Source organism: Corvus kubaryi, unplaced genomic scaffold (assembly GCF_017639235.1).
Source record: "Corvus kubaryi isolate FWS band 111438036 unplaced genomic scaffold, C.kubaryi_AGA036_p1.0 37341, whole genome shotgun sequence".
NCBI classification, from domain to species: domain Eukaryota; kingdom Metazoa; phylum Chordata; class Aves; order Passeriformes; family Corvidae; genus Corvus; species Corvus kubaryi.
The window spans coordinates 232,734-240,422 of record NW_024581112.1 but is presented as its reverse complement, the minus strand read 5'-3'; the positions used below and the strand labels follow the sequence as shown (position 1 = coordinate 240,422).

Genomic DNA, 7,689 nt, shown 5'->3' with positions numbered 1-7,689 from the left:
CCATAGGGTTTATTTCTCCTTCAGATGTACTTCAAATCCTACTGAGGCTGGGGACTTCTCACTGAATCAGGCCATCTGCCTCATTCTCTATCAGCAATTTACTGCCTGCAAGGAGTGAATAAATCAGTCCAAGAAAGCTGGATTCAATTACTGGTTCTGCCACTTGCTTTCTCAGTAGGTTTATTGCCTCTATTTCTCCTCTAATTCTTGTTCACTTTGGCTTATCCTTGTGGCATCAAAGCAACATCAATCTCCACTGGGATACTGAGATGCTTCTGCACTGCAGATACATTCCAAAGCAAGACACATATAATTCAATTATGTAAAGTTCTCAGTTCTGCTTAGTTCCTCATGTTAAATAGCTTCACAACTTCATTCCAGAAGAGGTAGAATGTATACCCTGACTTGCAGCAAGTGGCCATATAGCCCAGTATCTTCAATGGGAATGTAAACAGCATAAACACATTTGATACTACCCTTGATCTGACCATTTTCTGCATAGGAATCTTAATGGCTGAAGTATGTCTAGTTAGAAATCTCCACTGGATCTGTCTTCCAAGGACTCATCTCACACCCACAGTCATGTTTCGTGCCTACCACATCATCTCTTGAAGAGATCCATGGGTTAACTGCTCACTTCATGGACCCACATACAGCTGGTGAAACTCACTGATGAAGTTCCTTTGTCAGCCTGTCCAGTGTTGCAAAGTCTGCAGTAATTACCCCAGATAAGCATTTCAGTCAAGCGAGCATGCTGTGGGAAGTTCAAACTTGGTGTATCTTAATATGTAACACTTAGGTCTTCAAACACATGGTGCCCCATGCGCCTTTCCCTGTAAAATGTCAGCCAGGCCCATTGCTGCAACCTGGCTCTGGCTTGAGGTAATGCAGATTATAGCCTGGAAGCTGAAAAGTACCTCAGAATAAAAGGCTCTCAGATTGTCTGCCAGTGCCTCAAGAAATGAAATACAGTTCCACTCATAAAATGTCAAAGATATGTCAGTGTGAAGAGGAAAAAAAAGAAAAAAAAAGGTGAAAAGTTTGAAAAGAGGTTTTGCTAGCAGCCAGGAAAATGTACCTTCTTTTACTTAATCTTTTTCTGCTTCTTCTGAGCTTGAAGCTTTGTTTCAGTGGAGGAAAAACAGTGGGGGAAAGGGTTAAAATGGAGTGGGAGCAAATAAGTGTGTATTTGCTTTGTATCAAAGAATCATACATATCAAGTGATGAAGTCCTTGCAAGTCTTTACAAACAAAGTGCAAAAAGCCATTTATTAAACAAAGCAGCCTCCTTTATACACCTTTTGTATGTTATCATTTGTGTTATAGATTCATTGGTTGCTAAACTACTACAATAGACTCATTGGCTATTACTAACTACAACATACTACCATTGGCCGCCTATAGCATCAGCATTCAAGCATTCAGAAAAATAATAGGTGCAGATATGTTGCTGTTTTTTCCTCCTTCTATTGTTTAACTTTATTGCTTCTGTTGATATTACATTCTCATGGGTAAAAACGAATTGTTTTTCTTCTCACCGACTTTTCTCACAGTCCTTCTCTAGCCAAAGTAACAGGCCTGAGCCAGAATTTTACAAAGGCAACAAGGCCTTCATTTTATAAGGTTTTACTTAAATGCCACAGAAAAGGACCTCCATGGATTTTCACAGACCAACACATCTCAGAGCTCCCCTCCTTTTCTCCTGGCTTCCCCACCATTCTCAATGCCCAGCCTTAGTGACATCCCAACAAGGGTGGCACCCCATGATCACCCCACCACCCAGCTCAGCCAGTAAAGAGGTTTTTCTTCCTGCCACCTGAACTCCAGGCACAATTACTTGGCATGGGACCAGCAAGGCTTCTCTCATCACTAGATCCCCATTGGTTGCTCTTCCTCCAAGGGCCTCTGGCTCTCCTCCACTAATGTTCTCTGTGTCATTCCAAAACAATCACCCAGCACCAGTGCTTATGTCTAGTGAGACCAGTGAGCAGTGGGTCAAGAGTGCACCCAAGGAGAATGTGGTGTAAATAACTGACTCCATCTGCTTTGGGTCAGAACAGCTTCAACTCATCAGAGGGAACCAAAGAGCCTCCAGGGGCGAAGGCGCTTTCTGAATCCACCCAGGGAGCTGGCACTGGAAGAAGCCAAACATGTTCTTAGTGTTTACGCTGTCAGGCTACAAAGTATTCATCTTCATCCCAAAACACATTCCTCACAGAACACTTCTGTACTTCAAACTCTGTCATCAGGAGAGCTAAGGAAATGAAAACTGGGAGGATGATGCTGAGCCGTCAAGCCTCGTGTACAGCAGCAACTCCTCCCATGCCTGGGATGCCTCCTGAGAAGCATCAGGACATGGCACTATGCTGCTTGGTTTTCATCCTGCCATAGGCATGTAAAATGAAGGATTATATCCCTATCCACTTTCAGCTCGCTGCCATGTGGGGAAGGTGCAGGAAAGCGAAGGGGTTGTTGCAAACCCAAGCTGGAAGTTTTCCTCCTTGGGTCCCTTCCAGCAGGGTAAAAACCTTAGATCAAGGAATGGCCAGCAGAGAAAGGGATGGTGGGCATTGCTGGTGTTCAGGACATGTAGGTACCAAATAGAGATCTTAGCAGGACTACCCCTGCACTGTCACCTCTCCCCAGACCCAGATATTAAAAACAAGCAAAGTCAGAGCTCTAGCAGCCTTTTGGGAATAAGGGTCCTCCTCCTCACCCTTCCTTCAGTAAATGGATCAAAATTTAGAATTCTAGAGTGGCACTCAGCTTTGAAATCCAGGCTTGTTTTTATGTCCTCCGTGCCCACACAAATATTTTCAAGATTTGGCATTTTGGATGTCCCCACTTTTTGAGGTTTGTTGAAAAAGGGATCCCACTAGAGCCCCAGTTCAATGCTGAGCTCAACCCACCCATCATGTCCCTATGGTTTGTCTCAAGTTGAGTACCTTCTAAAATTAGGGTACCACAAAATAGAAGCAAATTCTGCAAATTTGGCCACAGACGTTGAATTTCTCATGCAGTGCTCCTTTTGTCCCACAAACAGGATTTCTTTCAGTCCTCAGACTAGCCAGAAACCATTCTTAACAGTTTTCTTAACATTTTTTAAAATACAATAAATTTACAAATTTAATATAATTTTAATACATGTTTTCAATAAAAGGCTACAATATTTAGCCTCTGAAAACTGCTTTTCCCTTGCAATTGTGATGTTTACAGCTCCTTCTACCCAGAACCACCACATCATTTTGACTGCTGTCAGTGTGGCAAAGTAAGCAGGACTTTGGTTATGCACAGGGCAAGACCCTAGTATGAAAAATACAAGGAAATTCCCACAGGGATATCTGCCTGTCCTGCGTCCTCTCCTCTTTTGCAGTTTGATGAAGCTGTGGGAGCTGATGGTGCAGCTCTAACTGATGTGCCTCAAGTAACCACAAGCATCTCCCAGCTGTTCTCACACATGACACTCCTTTCCCCAAAAGAAGTTGAAGCATCTGGGAGAAGGAAAATCACTTGCAAGCCTGGATGGCAAATTGAGCCCTTTTTTGTCCCTCCTCTCACAGAGAACTGAAGTTTGTGATCACTTACTCTTTGTTGGTAGGTTATTGCCTCCTTGGTCATCTGGCATTTTTTTGTATCATGTCAAAATCCTTGAAACATTCAGTTGTTTCAGCTAGATTGGCTGAAAACCACATAGGCTGAGCCTGAAAATAAACTCCCAGGGCTAAATAAAGGAACTACTTCTTGCACATCCCTTGATGTGTCATTCAGCAAAGTGATGGGAGCTGTGATTTACCATCTCCAATAGAGAACAAAGAAACAAGACCTTTTAAATGTGATGTCAAGAAACCTTCTCCTTCCTCACTAATTTAGTAGCAGCACATGGTCCAAACTTCTGGGGCAGCTTTGAGTTCTGGTCTTGAGTTGTCCCACATGGTAGACAGAAGAAGCTGAAATATCTGGAAGAGATGTCCAACTTGTTCTGCTAAGGAAAACAAAGCAAAGCGGAATAAGATTAAATTTGAAAGCAGTTTTCTTTGTCTTCTGATTCCTATGACTCCTGGCTGCCCTTGCTTCCTTCACTTATAAGCTCCTCTGAAATTTGGGAGGCAACGAAACTGAGAACTTCATAAAGCCACCTGTCATCTGGAAAAGAGGATTTGACAAGACACCAGATACCATAAATTTTTTAGGAAAAAATAAAGAGGCAATGAAGGCTGTCTGGGAAGAGGAAAATGAATTTTTAGGGAGTTTGTGTTTCCTTCTGTACCTTCAGGAAAGTGTGAGACAAAGAGAGATGATGGCATGGTTCTCCCCACTCATCTGAGCTGCTGGCTGTGCCCAGCTCCTGCAGAGTAGGATGATAAAGGAACATTATGTGATGCAAACTTTATTAGGTTTACAACTCTTCCAGAAATCACATTTCTGGAGGCTTTCATTCAATCCTCAGCCCAAACAATGGCTGATTCAGACAGGAAAAAGTCCACAACCTCAGGCCTCCTACAGTTCTTGTCTCTGACAGTGCAATAGTACTGCAATGGAAGGACTCTGAAAACTGCCCAAGGAGGTGCCACACCAACTCTTCTTCAGACCTACCGGTTTCAGTGTCTTTGGTTACATATAAGGGACCCCACTGATGTCCAAATGGCTGGCTCTGAGCCTGGTGCTGCAAGATGGGGAAGCCAAGATGACAATGAGCCAAGACACAGTCTTAGGAGGTGTGCAAAACAGCACAGACAGTCCAAGTGTGTAAAGCTTCCTCTTGGCATGTCAGACATGGGAGAGAGTTGGAAAGTGATAGCAGGTGGCGTCATCCCCTTTAGTTCCATTCACACATCAAGAGGTGTTTTCACCAGGCTGGAAGTGTCCAAGCCAAAGCACATACCAAATACTGCCAAGCCCTGGCATAGGCTGCCTAGGACAGGGGTGAAGTCCCTATATCCCTGGAAGTGTTCAGAAGCTGTGTAGATGTGGCACTTGATGACATGTTTTAGTAGTGTCCTTGGAGGTGCAGGGTTAATAGTTGGATTTGATGATCTTAGAGGTCTTTTTCAACATAAATGATTCTATGATTGTATGTCAACTTCAGCAAAGTTGATTCTAGCTATCTTGGGGAGAAATGCCAGAAAAATCCCACGTTCAGAGGTTTAGCCTCATCTGCAATTGGTGGTTTTTAGATTTGGGGAGGGGCTCTTCATTCCTTTACCTTTTTGTTCCCACACTTTTCCCACTCAGACAAGGTTAGCAGAACCTGGTAGAGATGTGCCTACAAGGTTATAAGTGAAACTTCCCACCTTGCAGTATGCACCACAATTTGTCTTGAACAAAGTTGAGGACAGCTAGGATTTCTATGTCACTTGGGACCTAGGACTTCAATTTTGGCCTTGTTGGAGTAATAACTGGGCAACACCCTGAAAAGTCCCAGATATATTATTGACTCTTGAGTTTATCCTCTTAAAAGTGCAAGCAAACTGTAAGGTTTCATCTTGTTTGCTTTCAAGATGCCATAAAAAGCAGGACAGGAGCTGCAGCTCTGAAATGCAAAAATCTTCACCTAACTTTAACATTGGTTTTAGTGGGATACTGCTTCTTCTTCATGACTTTGCCTCTTTTTTCTTTCCCTCCCACCTGCCAGCTGCAGTATATATTTAGTCTTTCTTATCCTGCTGTTGATCTTCTGAGACCCTGCAGTCTTTAAAGATTTTCTGATGGGGAATCTAGTGCTGGGAATTTGAGGGGCGAGCCTACACCTGGCCTGCAAACAGCTGGAGTGGTATCACTCTTTTTTCTTCTCCCCTGGCCAGACTCTCTGTACCTCTCTGCCAAAAGGACACTGGGCATGAGATGTGCCACAGTTGCTCCGATTCCTCCTGTGCACTCAGCCAGGCTGTGTACAATGACCAGGATCCAGGCAGAGGGCAGACTGGGGGTACCCACCTCATGGAATGTGACTTACCCTGGCAAGGATCAGAGAGGTCTCTAAGAGCCTGCTGCTTCAGCCTGTGCTGAAAGAACTGCAGCCCATCACTCTTCTACTGGTGTCCAGATGAGAAATGGCCATTATATTTTTCATATGCTCTGTTTTAAAAGAAATGGCAGAAGGTGGTTTACCTCTTTAGAATTTTATTTTGCTGACAAGATGATCCCTCTCTCTGCACCCTAGTTCCCTGCAGACACCATCTCCAGGTGATCTGAAGTAGATCTACCTTTTTCCCTGAAGCTCAGGACTGAACATTCTCTTTCTGAGATGTAGGAGAGAACTGGTATTTTCTCTCTTCTGTATCCTCTCTAGATGAAGTTGTGAGCACAGCTGGAATTAATGCAGAGCTCATGAGAAGTTTCCATGGAAGCTGTGGCATTAAACCCCTCCATCCTTTGATGGCATCCTTAAACCCTTGCACTTTTGCTGGGACCCTATGAAATCATAATGAAGCAGCAGCCTGTATGTGGAGAAGGAATTCGAGACATTAAGTGAAGGGCGGATTAAGATTAAATGGACCCCAGATCCACCCGAATATTACCCCACAAGAAGAAAAACTCACCTGTCTCACAGGTTTTTCTCTTTTCTCCCCAAGAGAACTGTAATCACCAAAAGTGTACTGTTAGGAGCTTAATACATGAACCACAGGGTGAAATTATGGTTGGTTTAAATAATCTGATGGTCAGATCTGCTGGGTCTGCTCCAGCTCCAATGTACCCCACTGTCAAAAGGGTTGATCTGTGGGGACCCCTTTGTACAGAAGAATTTCTTACAATGAGGATGGTGAAACACTGGCAGAGATTGCCCAGGGAGGTGGTAGATGCTCCATCCCTGGAAAAATTCAAGGTCAGGTTGGACAAAGCTCTGAGCAGCCTGGTCTAGTGAAAGATGGCCCTGCTTATTGCCATGGAGTTTGGTCTAGATGCTTTTAGAAGTCTCTTCCAACCCAACCCGTTCTATGAATCTATGATCCCAAAAGGCTAAGTAAGGATACATCTGCCCATGTCTAGGGGGAAAAAGATGTTAAATTAGTAGGTCATGCTCCAAAGGAAAATGTTGTTGGCTTTTTTCCTTCTTTCTCTTCCTCTTTCAATTGGGTTCTACACGGCCTGTGGTTGGTCTCCACATAAAATCTATTCCTAGATGCTTTCATAAACTGTTTTCTCTCCCCCACCAGTGATTTCCAGTTGTTCAGGATATCAGCTCTGTTCCTGGGAGCACTGTGCCTTGTGAGGTTATAGCTCTGGATGCATTTGACTAATGGAACACACAAATGATTCCCACCTGCAAAAGTAGGATGTGATAAAAGATGTGCCACTTGTCACCTGCAAACTTGTGATCCAGATATCAAAGAACCCTGGAAAAGTTTGGATCAGGCTTCTTTCCAGCTGTCAGCTGCCTTTGTAATTGCCTATACCTACAGTTTTTCTCTCAATAGGCTGGAGCAGTGGGAAAATTCTGAGCTGCATCTGAACATCCTGGACTGGGCTTGAGTTGCACTGCAAATTCTGATTCTGTTGGCGGTTCAGCCATTTGGTGGTACGCAGGTCATTAGTAAACTTTCTGGTGTGCTGTGTTGTAACATAATCACTCTTTTCTTTTTCTGTTTTTTTCTTTTTTCTTTCCTTTTTCCCTTCCCTTCCCTTCCCTTCCCTTCCCTTCCCTTCTCTTCCCTTCCCTTCCCTTCCCTTCCCTTCCCTTCCCTTCCCTTCC

At 43.8% G+C, this 7,689-nt stretch overlaps 1 long non-coding RNA gene across 1 annotated transcript in view; it reads right to left on the bottom strand.

The window, feature by feature from the left end:
* Window positions 1-2,225: 2,225 nt before the first annotated feature.
* Window positions 2,226-7,689, bottom strand: part of LOC121666186 — an 18,907-nt gene continuing 13,443 nt past the window's right edge. Inside the window, exon 3 of the long non-coding RNA XR_006016602.1 lies at window positions 2,226-2,238. This is a non-coding gene — a long non-coding RNA (uncharacterized LOC121666186). The remainder of the gene's footprint in view (window positions 2,239-7,689) is intronic.